This window comes from Pagrus pagrus, assembly GCF_965226575.1.
Source record: "Pagrus pagrus genome assembly, chromosome: 1".
Taxonomy (NCBI): domain Eukaryota; kingdom Metazoa; phylum Chordata; class Actinopteri; order Spariformes; family Sparidae; genus Pagrus; species Pagrus pagrus.
Window position 1 is genome coordinate 1,726,585 of NC_140185.1, and position 14,227 is coordinate 1,740,811.

General features: G+C 39.5%; 1 protein-coding gene across 3 annotated transcripts in view; it reads left to right on the forward strand.

Annotated features, from left to right (window-relative positions):
* Window positions 1–4,128: 4,128 nt before the first annotated feature.
* ccdc102a (coiled-coil domain containing 102A) overlaps window positions 4,129–14,227 on the forward strand; it is a 78,154-nt gene continuing 68,055 nt past the window's right edge. Inside the window, exon 1 of one of the 3 annotated variants that reach the window (XM_084348324.1) lies at window positions 4,129–4,178. The gene's annotated coding sequence lies outside the window, so the exon portion shown is untranslated. The other 2 variants (XM_084348323.1, XM_084348322.1) reach the window with 2 other exon arrangements.

The following is a 14,227-nucleotide window of genomic DNA, read 5'->3' on the forward strand; positions in this document are numbered from 1 at the left end:
CATATCATATGTTATTGTAGCCCTCTTCTGCGCCTGCTATTAACTTGACTTTTCCCCCGCTTTTAATTTGAAGATGGCACCCTCGTGATTGTGGTAGTAATGTGATTAACTTGCTGCAGTTAAAAGTCAAAACCAAAAGCAATAATCTCTGAGCTCTTCTCCTCTTTTTCCCGGACGTCAGAGAGGGAGGAAAACAACAGTTACTTAATACCCAATCCAAACAACATCCACAATAACTACTCCCTTACTTACTTTGTTTACTTACTCACTGAATTATTTTTACTACAATGGCCACAGACAATATGCATAGAATAAGAAACTCATTTTAGAAATCAAAGGCAGGTATTCACACATGGCCCAACAGGCAATTAGACTATTATTGATCCCACAAAGGGAAATTAAAGTCTCAGAGTTTTATTGGTAGGCTACATCACTGCATAAGCTCTTGCAGTGTGTATGAAATGGTGGATCTTACCTTTTAATGTAAGGTACGATGTTTTTAATGTGCTACATGTATGATGCAGTGGTTCAAAACATTTACAGAGGCCTCAGTATTACGCTTACATCATTAGGACTTTCTCATGATTCTTCCCTGTTTCTTCAAATTACATTATTAACACAACTTTTTAGAGAACTGGAGAAAGTAGAAATCTCCCTCGAAATTTAGCACCATGATATCCTCATTTATTTTACTAAGCCGTGAAGTTGCTCCCTGTATGAGTTTGTTTTATATTTAAAATGCCAAAGACTGACATAAACATAGTAAGGGCCTGTTATAAGGGATTTGGTACAACTTTTGCACCATGCAATTTAGAAGTAGATCTATTACCAGACTAAATTTAGACTTTTACCACCCAAAGGAGGTTTATTTTTTTGCCCGTGTACATTCTTTTGTTGGTTGGTTGGACAGCAGGATTGCACAAAAATAATTTTAAAAACTTGGACGGAGGATGGATCCCAGCCCAGAATAGATCCCATTAACTTTTGGGGTGGAACCAGATAAAGGGACAGATCAAGGATTTTTTACTCTCACCTTCTTTTAGGTACAAGATCATTTTAACAATGCAAGATATGGTGTTTTAAGACATTTTTGTAAATTTCTCAGGGAATAATACATGGATAGTTATTAAGATGGTAGGGGTGGGGGAAAAAATCGATTCACATAAGAATCGCGATTCTAATCATCCACGATTCTGAATCGATTCATAAACTTCAAAAATATTATTATTATTATTGTTATTATTTCTATTTTGAAAAATCACACAAAACACCAATTTGTGTTATTTGTGTACAGTTTATTTTTGTAACTTCTGAAAAAAAAGGCAGCTGGCCTAAGCTTTTATTTAGGCAATTTTATTTATGCAAGTTATTTCTTGTACAGTAAGTAAGTTTTTATTTGTTTAGCATGAATAAATTTTACCTTTTTCTTTGTCTGATTACATCATTGGAATCAGTTTGTTTAAAAATCACATTATGTTATACAAACTGTATTGTTTTGATGCCATAATTTGCCTTAACACACTATGCACTGTATCAATTTTTGAATTGAGAATCGGTCGAATCGAGAATCGATTCTGAATTGAATCGTGACCCTAAGAATTGGAATCGAATCGAATCGTGAGACACCCAAAGATTCACACCCCTATTAAACGGTATCTAGCTGGTATCTAATTGAGTTCAATTTGATGCAGATCCACATACTAATCTGGATCCATTGGATTTAAACATGTTTTATTTGATATTGGATGAGGCTAAATTGAATTAAACAGGACTAGAGGGCCTTGGCGGAAGTATGCACTCTACTGGGTGCTATTTTAGATGACAATAAACTTATACAATCCACAAGCAAATAATGGACGATATCTGACTGATAATTTCACAATTGTTTTATAAAAAGACATTTCTAAGCTGTATTTTATCTGTGTGTAGTGAGCAAAGATGGATGAATTTCTTCTGCCACCTCTGTTGGGTGCCCAGCCATCAGAGTTTGTAAATGGCTTGTCTCTCTGCTGCCTTTAGAGATCCAATGATGACCTCTAACAATCACAGCCAGTCTTGTGGTGTCTTTGAAGTTTGGGTACAGGTCTAAAAAGAGTGATTAAAATATATGCAGCAGGCTGTTACATCCTGACATTTAGTCGCTAGGTTGGGTCTCTTATTCAAACACTCTGGACCTCCCTAAAACATGCCCACTAGCATGTCATTATCAGACCCTCCTTGCCAGGTAATTGCTGAGTCTTTCAAAACTCCACGCCCCAGTTTGTAACACAGGCTGTATGTTATAAATTTGAATTCTCCCTTAAGAAACAGGATGTTTTAAACGGAACATTGTTCACTGTACAGTATGAGGAAATCTGGGTATATAGACTACACCTGTACTTTATGCTCATTGTACGAAGCTCATTTGGAAATTACTATATTCGTTCAGGTCCTACACTCATTCATTCACTTTTGTTCTAGCATGTTGCATATTCCTTAAAAAACATTTCAAATATCAAACAGCACATCTGGGGCCTGGTAAATTCACTTAAGGTTAATTTATTTGTCATTCTACAGCAGGGTTGTACAAAGAAATGTAAGCTGTACTCCCTTACACAAGAAATACTATTTCTTATAGTAGAGTGGGGAGGATGACTTCAGGAGTCTCACAGCGTGAAGAGTGAAGCTGCTCTGTAGTCTGGTGGTACAGCAGCAGATACTTCTGTACCTGTTGTCAGGTGGCAGCAGGGTGAACAGACTGTGGCTGGGTGGGTGTTGCCCTTTAGTATCTTTGGGCTCTGTGCTGACATCTCACTTCACTGATGTCACTGATGCTCTGTAGAAGGTACCAGTGATGTTTTGGGTGGTTTTAATCAGCCGCTGTAGAGCCTTCTTGTCTGTATAAGGTATAGAGAATGGGAGGTACTCTCTAATTATATTTCTATGCCACAGACCTCTGAGAAGGTTAATCTCTCTATGACTCTAAACATTAATTATGTTTGGTTTGACTCCATATTTAGAACATCCATATTAAATCTGGTGTTATAGGAAATAATGAGGGGCCAAAATGCCTCCTGGGGTACATCAGGGTTCTCTCTATTCAGGGCTGTTGTTCTTTTCAATAATAAAATCCAAACTGTCTCCTTACCAGCAGTGAGACCAGAGGTTGTTGGATTCTTTAGCCATGACTGAATCTCCACAACCAACCGGAGTACTAAGAAGTCTGGCAGTGCCGGCCCTGACCAATTTGGTGCCCTAGGCAAGATTTTAGCTGGTGCCCCCTTGCATCGCAGTCAATTTCACAACCAATTTTCATACATTTACACAGAAACTGCATGTACTGTATGTATTCAAGATTTTATTTCAATATAAATAAGGCATTGCACAAACATATGAAAGAATATTGTCACTCTGCTGTGCTGGGGTAGAGGGGACAGGAGCACCTGGTGCCGTGTCACTGGGGGTGGTGGTGAAATATTTTAAAAGTGCATCTGAAGAGAGAAGAGAAGTATATGTGACCACTGGATGTTACATTTTAATAAAAAGCAGATGCTTGGTGTGTGCTATACATAAGACTAATAAAGACTAATAATGAAAATACGATGAGATTCATTCAACTTTATCGTCACTGCAATGCAATTCAGCCTAACCAGAGTGCAAAAAGCAGTAAAGTGCTGAAATTAATATATACATATCCTATGAATGATATGGGGAAAGCTGAGATATGGAGTATTAACAGTAATACACTTTAACACCGATGTAAACTTTAACAAACAGAAACTGTGACACAATAAACCAAAGGCTTACAACTACCCTATTACTTATAAAGGGGATGGAAAACTTATAGGCTAGCATTTTAACTGACATACACGCAGGAAAACACAGCCAACAGGCCTGACGTTAACTTTCCAAATGTCCCTGATGAATTTAAGGTGGAGTAACATTAACTTACGTCGACTCAGCTATTTACTGATTATTAAACAATGCTACTGTCGTCCGAAGTAAGCTAGCAAGCTAACACTCTGCTCCAACAACGGCAACTATGATGCATTAAGCTATTAGTTTCATTCACTTCATCACATTGACGTTACTGTACCTCTTTCTTTTTCACGTGTTTTTCTCTCTTCTTTCCTTCTTTTCCTTCCCTAGGCGCCGAATGGTTTCGGTCTTTTGGACATTGTGGTTCCGCTACAGTACTGGTAAATGTCTCTTTGGGTCACGGTCCGGTCAGATTCAGGCAGCTCGCCTCTCGACCCCGCCCCCCACCACCACAGAGGGCAGGTACAGTGCAATGAGCCAGCCAGGAACCCAGAAAAAGGCCTCTCCATGATTTAATAGGCTTTGCTATGAAGTTATGTTGCTGTGGGCTCATACAATATTTCGAAATAAAAGTAGTAATAGCGCTGGTAAAAAATAATATATATTAGCGGCGCCCCCCGTGGATGACGGCGCCCTTAGCAATCGCCTACAGCCTGTGCCAAGGGCCGGCTCTGAAGTCTGGTAAATCTGGAACATTTATGAAACATGAAACCTTATTTATCAGCCCAAACTAAGAGGAACACATAGTATTTAAGTGCGGAAAGACTACAAATTTCATTAAGTTGGAAGAATTGGGGTTATTGGGGCCATCCAGGCGTGCCACTGACACATTTTGAGGGAAAATATAGGCTACTCTATATAGAAATTATGAGTTGTTTTGAGGTTAGACCAGGGTCCTTGGCTTTCCATCAGAGGGCGCCAGTGTTGTGTTTCTTACACGCTTGTCAAACTCTTGTCATAGTTTATAGAATCTCATCAGACTAAGTTGATGTGTTATCTTTAGTTTAGCACTTCATCTTGGCTGATCAAGCTCACATTGGTCCACTCTAACTTTCGTGGATAACTTACATATTAAGACATTTTAAAAATATATCTTTTCAGTTTGAGAGCTGTTTAATTAATGACATATTGTGAAACAATGGGCACTTGGGCACAGGTATGTGAAAGACACTGAACCACCTGACCTGGCCCAATAATACTATAGTAGCCTACTCTATTCAAAATACCATGGGAAGTCATCAAAGGAACCCTGTGATGCAGGTTGTATTTCCCTAAAGTAGAGCTGCTTTGCTGTCCAACATAAAAGCTATTCAAATTGATTTATTGTTTTTAAGGTAGACTCACTGTTGCTAAGTGTGCAGGTGCTGTTTTGTTAGGGAGAAATAATTTAAAAAAATAGTAAAAATTGAAATAATAATCTGACGCAGAACCGTTTACACGCAAAATTTAAGGGTAAGTTTAAGCCAAAAATTAAAATTCAGTCATCATCTACTCTACTCACTGCCATGCAGATGGAAAGTCATATGAAGTTTAGTAGTCCACAAAACATTAATGGAGCTTAATAGCTTCACAGCGTTGCAGTATTCCTCGAAACAACTGTAGCTGGGGACTTATTTCAACAAGTAAGAAAACAACCAAAAAACCTCCACATCATAAAATCGCTCCATACAGTACATTAAAGTCTCCAGTATCCAATATCCCAAACTGAAACTTAAAAAGATGTTATTTTCACCCTTTAGGCTGAAATATTCACTGGAGCTGCTAAGCTAAAAGAGTTAATGTGCACCCTCTGAATGGGGTTTCAGGGGTATAAATTTGTGTGGCCTGTCTTCCAGGTTACCATGGAAGAGTGGAGGTTGTGTGGCTCGGACACCACTTAATGATAATGATACATTTTATTTGTAAAGCACTTTTCATAAAGTAATCTCAAAGTGCTACAGAAACCAGAAACAAAATAAACAAAAGACTAAGAGAAAAATCAGACACGTTAAAATCAGCAGTAGATAAAACAGCTAAAGGAGGAGATTAAAGTGCAGAGAGAGAATAAAAACATCTAGGGACGACCTAGGAAAGCCTGTCTGAACAAAAAAGTTTTATGCCCTTTTTTAAAGGTGACCACAGACTGGGGTTGTCGTAGGTGTTCAGGGAGGGAGTTCCAAATGTGGGGGGCAGCGGAGCAGAAGGCTCGGTCTCCCATGGTGCGGAGTCGTGTGCGGGGCAGATGGAGGAGGTTGGTACTTTGGGACTGGAGGTTACAGGTGGATGAGTGAGGGGTAAGGAGGTCTTTGAGGTATTGCGGGGCGTTGCTGTAGATGCAAAGGTGGGTGATGAGGGCGATTTTGTATTGGATTCTTGAGGTTATGGGGAGCCAGTGGAGGTTCTGAAGAATGGGGGTGATGTGGTCGTATTTGCGGGGTTTCATCAGAGTTCGGGCAGCACAGTTCTGAATGAATTGAAGTTTCTGAAGGTGTTTGTTGGGTATACCGATGAGCAGGCTGTTACAGTAATCAAGCCTGGAGGAGATTAGGGCGTGGACGAGTTTTTCCTGCATCAGAGAAAGTGAGGAATGGGCGGAGTTTAGAAATGTTCTTGATATGGAAAAAGCAGGTTTTGTACAGATGTTTGATGTGGTTTACAAAGGTAAGTTGTGGGTCCAGCTTCACGCCGAGGTTGGTAACTGAGGTAGAAACTTGGTGATGCCTTGGGCTGCTCAGTCGTCGTCCTGGAGCCACATTCCTCACATATATTTTATATAATTTACTTGTATCAGAGTTTCAGTGAAATCTGTAAACTTCTATTACATGTCTCTCTCTGTCCTTGGAGAGGGGTCCCTCCTCTGTGACTCTTCCTGAGGTTTCTTCCATCTTTTCCCCCTGCTAAAAGTTTTTTTTTTTTTATTATGGGAAGTTTTTCTTCACTCACATTGAGGGTCTAAGGACAGAGGATGTTGATCACTGTACAGATTGTAAAGCCCACTGAGGCAATGTGACTGTGATTTTGGGCTATTTAAATAAATAAGATTAGATATGATTTACAAATAACATATTTACAAATCAATTTGGGATCTCATGGCTTCCGGAGACTTCTCTGGAGGACCAGTATGTAGCCATTTTATGTTTTCTTTTTTTTAATATTTTAAAACAAAACCTTTACTGACTCTCTATCAGCATTGGGGGGAGGGGATAATTGCTGAATTTTCATGTTTGAATGAGCTCATCCTCTAACCGATCAGACAGGAAATGCTACCAATAGGGACTGTCTGTCCAAAATAATCAGTCAATTGACAGAAAACGAATCTGCAACTATTTTTAATAAACCCAATTGTGTAAGCCGTGTTTCAAGCGAAAATAAAAAAATATGACCCAGTTCCATCTTCTCAGATTTGCAATTTTTCCTCACTGTTCTAACATTGTAAACTGAAGTTCTTTGACTTTTAGAATGTCGGACATTCGTAAGACAGAAGATGTTACCCTGGACTTTTTATACTACAGTGAAACTGATAGCTGCAGTCAATGAAAAGTTTTGAAAGCAATTTGTAATTGGGTTCACAGTTTACAGCTCACTCTCACTATTTCGAATGAATAATAATCATTACAGAAAATGGGGGTTTCTGTTATTTGCACATGCTTTTGATGACAAATAAACGCTTCTGTGTGTTTTTCCTTCTGATAAAAGATACTTCATTGCTTTGTTCCGCAGCTGGAGCTCTCCTCCTGGTGCTGTAGTAGTTTCAAGTGGGAGGTCTTTCCTGAACTAACCAATAAGCATACAGCTCTGTGTTGGAAACAGAATGTGATTGGCTCAAAGCAATAGGTTGTTGTCATATCGATAGTCGATTGGTCAGACGGGTTGTCCAAACGCTCGGGACCCGCCCCGTTTTCTGTCTCCAGTGGGGACGACGTTTTCCATCCAGAGCAGAGGAGAAAAAAACAGCAGAAAGAGAACAACCACCGGACGGAGGTCTGGCAGGAAAAAGGGGGAAACCTCAATTACTTCTCCGGGAGAAAAGCACATATTTCAGGAGGAGATAGGAGCGGTGTTCAGCGGTGCTTCCTTTACGGTACGTTCTCCTCTGCTTTTGTTGTCATAGTGGCTGATAGTTTGACTGAGTCCACTGCTTTGACACACACTGGTGTCAAATGACACCGAAATCAAAATCATGAGCTTCTTTTTTTCTTCCCATGTATATCGGCTTTTCAGGAAGGCCTACTAATGATCAAATGAGAGACCTACAGTGTACTGAGAAGGTTAGCTTTACCCATGATGTCTCCCGGTACAAACATTGTTCCCACAGTATACAGAGAAAGAGCACTTTTGGCTGTTGGAGCCACTGTGGAGTTCACACAGTGGGGCTTCATCATTTGCTCATTGACTTTTTGAAATGTCTGACTCTTGTTTTAACTACCCACAGTGCAAGTTCCAAAGAGAAGCCTGTAGCAGAGCTTCCCAAAGTGTGGAACCCCAGTGATAACCCTAAAATAATGAATATATGAAAATATATTGAGTATGAATAAACTAATTTTGCTTAAACTCTCATCAGCAACAACTGTGACCAGAATGTCATCCATGAATGATACATTGACCCAAAGCTGCAGGTGAGAATGAAGGGAAAAAGCTAGAAGGCAAAATGTGACCCGGGAATTCATTCCCACTTTGTGTGGAGCATCTCACTACAAAACTGAATATGCCATCTTAAATTCATGTGAATATGCTGAGGTTGTGGTGGTCTGGGATCAGCTTCATGTGAATTGTATCATGGAGGGCGGGCTGGCTTTGCCCCAGTTTGTGCCTCCAAGTGCATTCAAGTCAGAGTTAAGCATAGGTTTTTTAAAATGTTCTATTTATATATTTATTTTTTTACGATTTTTTAGGATTTCTAACCTCTTTCCAAAGTTGTGACTCTATTTATTTATTTATTTATTTATTTATTTATTTATGCCTGCTTTGCTGGACGTGTGCCCAAACTAAAATGATTTACCATCAGTTATATTTATCCATATGATGGTTACGTAAACTACTTACTTTTATGCACAAAAATGTGTGCATGTTTTTTCTCGTTGCATAAAACGAACAAGTTTGTTGTTCAGTGACATCCTGGGTTTTTTCAGAGGTTATCATGAATGTAGAAATGTCAGAAAAATGGAGGCTCAGCTCTGTGACCTGAAGGAAGTGGTAATATGTAGGTGGCACAAAGTGGAATAGTACTGAGTGTCAACTACAATTATTTCTTTCCTAACAGAAATGTGTCAGAAACACAATATTGAAAGCCGACATAAAATGTCTGGTTAGATTCACAAACTTCTTTAAACTTGTATGTGATAGTTGTTGATTTTAGTGAGGTTTTTTGCCAATTGTATACTATTTATTCATTGAAGTATTAGAAAATGAATCTTGTGATGTTGGGCTCTGATAGCTGGTTCCATTTCTGATCTGGGTCCCCATCTGTAAAACACGTGGACTTTGACTTTGATGTATAAAATTAAGCTGCTAATAAGGCCGTTATCTCAGTGTTTCAGAAGGATTTCAATGAACAGTTTGTGAACATTACAGATTTCTGAGTTTTCATCACAACTTCAGTTACTTGCAAATGTTGTAAGCTCAACATTTAGTAACTTTGATAAGGGGTTAGAAAGGATTCAGATTTCAACTCAAACTTCAACCCTACAACTTTGCATTGTTACAATAATTCAGGCATGAAATCAGTGCTATATTAAAAAATGTGCAACGATACTAACCTGTTACTTGATCAATCAAAATGTCAACTGACAGAAAATTGTTTTGAAACTATTTTGATAATGAATTAGTTGCCATTATTCAAACCAAAATAACAGAAATTTCCCAGTTCCACATAATAACCACTGAGTCTTTACTGCTTTCCTTCTTCTTGAATATCTTTGGATTATGGACTGATTTGTACATATATGCAATGTGGGGCGTTTACACACAATTGTGCGTATTCTGGGTGAAGAAAATGTAAATATATTAATTTAGCACACGCAAAGTGATTTATCAAACCTGAAAGCAATTTTGCTAATAGAAACTGCTTCGATATTTAACACGTCTCAAAGGGAGGTGCAAACGGTTTGTATGTGTAATTGCACATAATACCTTTTATTATACGCCAATTTTGCTTTTGTTCTTCTTCTGATGTCTTGGTATCTCCTTTTCACTTCATCAGCTGTTCGCCTGTTTTTTCCAACAGCATTAACTTTTTCACCGATTTTCTCCCACACGGCGTTCCCCCTTCCCCTTAGGAGGTCTTTCACCTCCTACCAGGCCATTGCCTTAATAAGAATGTATTCTTAGTAGGGGTGTAACAATACACAAAAATCACGGTTCGATACGTACCTCGGTTTTGAGGTCACGGTTCGGTTCATTTTCGGTACAGTACGGGAACAAAATGCAAAACATAAATTTGCTTGTTGTTTATTCGGAACTTTTGTAAACCAACAATTTATTGTAACATTATACAAAATATGAAAATAAAATTAAAAAATAGAATACTGATGTAAAGTGCTGCCTGGTAATAAGTTAAATAAATAATTTTCACTGTCTCTTTAAGTCCCTCTGCCAGGTTTGCACTGGTGTGTTGTTCATACGGGCTGAGTTGCAGGGAGAGGCTGCTTGATTGCCAAAGTCAGCTGCGTTTGCACTAAGGTCTTTTTTTTTCTTGTAGTAGTGATATTCACACTCGGGTGGTGCCGTTTCAAGTGCCGCGGCACAACGCAGAAATTCAGCCGAATTTAGCACAGAGCAGACAGGAAGTCTGACACGAAACAACAACAATACATCCGGTTGATTTTCAAAATAAAACACTCCGTGTTGATACAAGCACAAAAACCTTAAAAAAGAGACAAATACGCGCTCTTCCTCTAATCCTTCAGTCGGGAACACTTTGTGTTGTGTTTATAACACGTATAACTGCAGTCGTGTGTGATTATGTAATCATCACGGGAATTGTTTCGGTTTCGTTTCTCTAGCTGTTCGGCGGAACTGCGCCGTGCCTGACTCGTCTTTCTCCGTTGCAATATTTAACCAGGAAGCCGAAGTGTTCCCAAGCAGGAGGCTTAAGTGACAAGGGAGGGTCTTCAAGCTCTGGTTTCGCGCTAGCGTTAGCCATGATGTAAACGGGCTGCACGTGTAGCTGCAGGCAGAATATAAACACAGCAACTTCTGTTCTGGAAACTCACCCGTGCACAGCCCTGTACCGAACCGAACGTCCTGTACCGAAACAATTCAATACAAATACATGTATTGTTACACCCCTAATTCTTAGCAATTTTTGCCTGGTAAAATAAAGGTTTACTACTTTGCACGACCGTCAGGTTCCTTTGCTGCAGCTCATTGAAATGTTTATTTGCTTCCTCTACCAACACTTCTAATTCCAAAGGGTAGAATTTTACTTTGCGCTTTCGCTCTCTCAAACTCGCCATGCTGAAAACCATGAAACACGCTAAACCCTCATTTAAATAGGCATGTCTCCAACACGTTTGCACCTGTTGTCATTTACGCAATCACTCTTAGTAAATCGCACGCAAACCGCGGTTCAACCCTACACGTACATTTCTAGATTGCGCACGCAGATTAGTACAAGCAATTTGGGATCTTAGTAGATCCGGCCCAGAATGTCTTATCTTCTAATCTGTATCAAGTATCATTGTATTGTGATATCATCGTTACCTTGGGCCATATGATAGCATCGTGACGTGAGTTAGTCTGATTCCCACCCCTGTTAAATATATATTCCACTTGACCATATCTTTGGGGGGGAAAAAACTTTTAATATTTGGGCTGACTTGTCCAAAGAAAATTCAGAACTACTCTAAATGTTCTTGTCAGACCTCTGAATAAATACATTAACCTCCCTCTTCAGAACATTTCATCCAATCGGAAAAGATGAGATGTTTGTGCTGCATCCCAGCATCCAGAGAAAAGCATTTGTTTTTAGTTTATTTGGTGAAATATTCTGGGTGGTCTATGGTGTGATGAGTTAGAATAGATTAAGACTGTTGCTCAGCTAAACTGTGGTGAGTTTCAGAATGAGTTCCTAAACCCCAGCAGCCAGCAAACTAACAATCTTTGCTGTAGAGCTTGTGTATACAGTATTTGCAGTGACTGAGAGAAAGACTGGCACTTCAGCTGGAGCTAACCTGCTTCCTGGGTGATCTGATGTTTGCAGACAGAGCTCTGTGCAGCTGCTGAAATCATCCAAAATCATCCAAATCCTTTCTGTTTTTGAAGTGGTTACTTTTGCATCTGACCACTTTAAAAGAGTCACTGAATCATCTGCAAACAACCGCACAGAGGGATGAAAAATAAACTCAGCTTCCAGAAGAACAAAACAAACAGAAATTGATCTGGAGGCAGGAGGCTCAGGAACAGACGTTAAGGTTATTTGAATCTGAATATTTGATAGGAAGGTGCCGGGGAATGTGGGGTTGTGAGGGGCATCCGTGCATCTCTGATAGTGGCTGAATTGGTGTCCTGAGGTCTCACACAGCAGACAGCACCATCTGTTTTGCTGCCTGTAGCTGCCTGCTCTGTCGGTGTGATGGCACTACCAGCCTGCACTCTGCTCTCCCTTCACTTGTACCTCCATTGTCACCTCTGTCAAACACTCCTGTCCTCCATTTAACACAATTCAGTCTGCTTTATTGACCCTGAATGTTGAAAACAATATCCATCCATCTCTCTTGTATAGACACACACACATACACTGACATATGGACGACGCACGCACACACACACGCACACGCACACGCATGCACACACACACAGACACACATGCTGCAAACTGAAGGGTGACTTTTGTGTGTGGTTGTCATGGAAACAAAGAGTTCCTAAAGGCAAAAGAAAGAACCAGAGCCTTGTTTTTTCAATGTTCAGGGTTCATTTATTTGTCTTTCTACAACGCACAGCAGTAAAATGAAAGCAACTGTAAAGAAATGACCGCAGCTTTGATAAAATGTTTGGTTCTCTAGTCTACACTGTGGTGCAGCAGTTTGATGTTAGTAGCCCGACAACAGCATGCTGCGCTTCTTCTTCTGTGTTTATTTGTGGATCCCAAACCAACTGTATACAGTAGGTGCATACCGCTACTTACTGTATCGGAGTGGAAAGATGCTGCGGTTGTTAAGTCCATCTGGCTAATATCGGCTCTATTTATCAGCGATACTTTCATAGATAGATAATATAAATTTCCCATTATCAGGCTGATCATTTATTGGCCCACTATATGTTGTGCATTCCTAAATTCAAGTTGTAGTTCCCTCATGCTACTCACAAAACAAAAGTTATATAATTGGATGAATAAATCTTAAGTTATAAAATAAACTTTTATTTATGATGGAGTGTTGAGGATGACTTCAAGGGTGTCACAGCTTGAAGAAAGCTGTTCTGTAGTCTGACGCCACGGCAACTGAAACTTCTGTATGATGACGACAAAAATCCATATGGAAGTCTAAAACCTCCAGGTACGAGTTTTTAAATGAAAAAAACTAAACTCCCATAGGTTCACAGTAAAAAAAAAATTGACTGGCCTTTTTAAAAGTTTCTGGTAAATTCATCCATTTTCAGACAAAGCAAATGTAAAAATTAGAATTTAGATGAGCAAAACTGAAACTACATCATTTGATTCAAGTTCTCCTGAATCAAATGATTTAGGGCACTTGCTGCTGACTGCTGGGATGGGGTAGGAAAAACAAAATGAATACAGGAGAGTCAGGCACCCTAAAGATTGCTCTAAGTCTTTGAAGGTTCAGCACTGATACAATAATGTAAAAAAATACATTACAAGTAAAAGGCCCAGATTCAAAAAAGTACAGTATTATCAGCAAAGTATCAAAGTAAAAGTACTTGTTCCACCAAAAATAGCCCCTGTGGCTGATGGATTAATAATTACATAATAAAAAAATGTGTAAGTAAAACAGTGTGTAAGCAGAATTTGAAGCAGCTTGAACTGGAGCTTGTAGTTGTAATTATCTTACATGAAGCCTAGGCTAAACCTTGGGAGTCTGCGTTTCCGTAAACTGTTTTGAGCGAATGAATAGGGCTACGTTAAGCGTAATTTCATCAGAGGACGACACCGTGTAGGCTGTGTTGCTATGTCACGTGTGGATGTCGAAGTAAACAGAGGCTAGAGGTAAACAATCCAGGAGACAAAATGGAGAGAGGTCTTCTGGAATTACTTTCAAAAGGGCAAGTTGTAATTGTTCATGCATGTCAGCTAGCATCGGCCATGCTGTCCGGAGACGACGAACAAGTGCAGTGACGATAATGCAGGCATCAAACAGCGGAAACAGCTGATCAGTCATGTGAGTTGAATGTTCGCTACGTCAGTTTATTTGGCAAATCTGTTTCCATCAAACATTTTGCGCTTTAACTCTGATTTGCAAAAGACAAAAACCACCTGAAGTGAACGTACAACTTT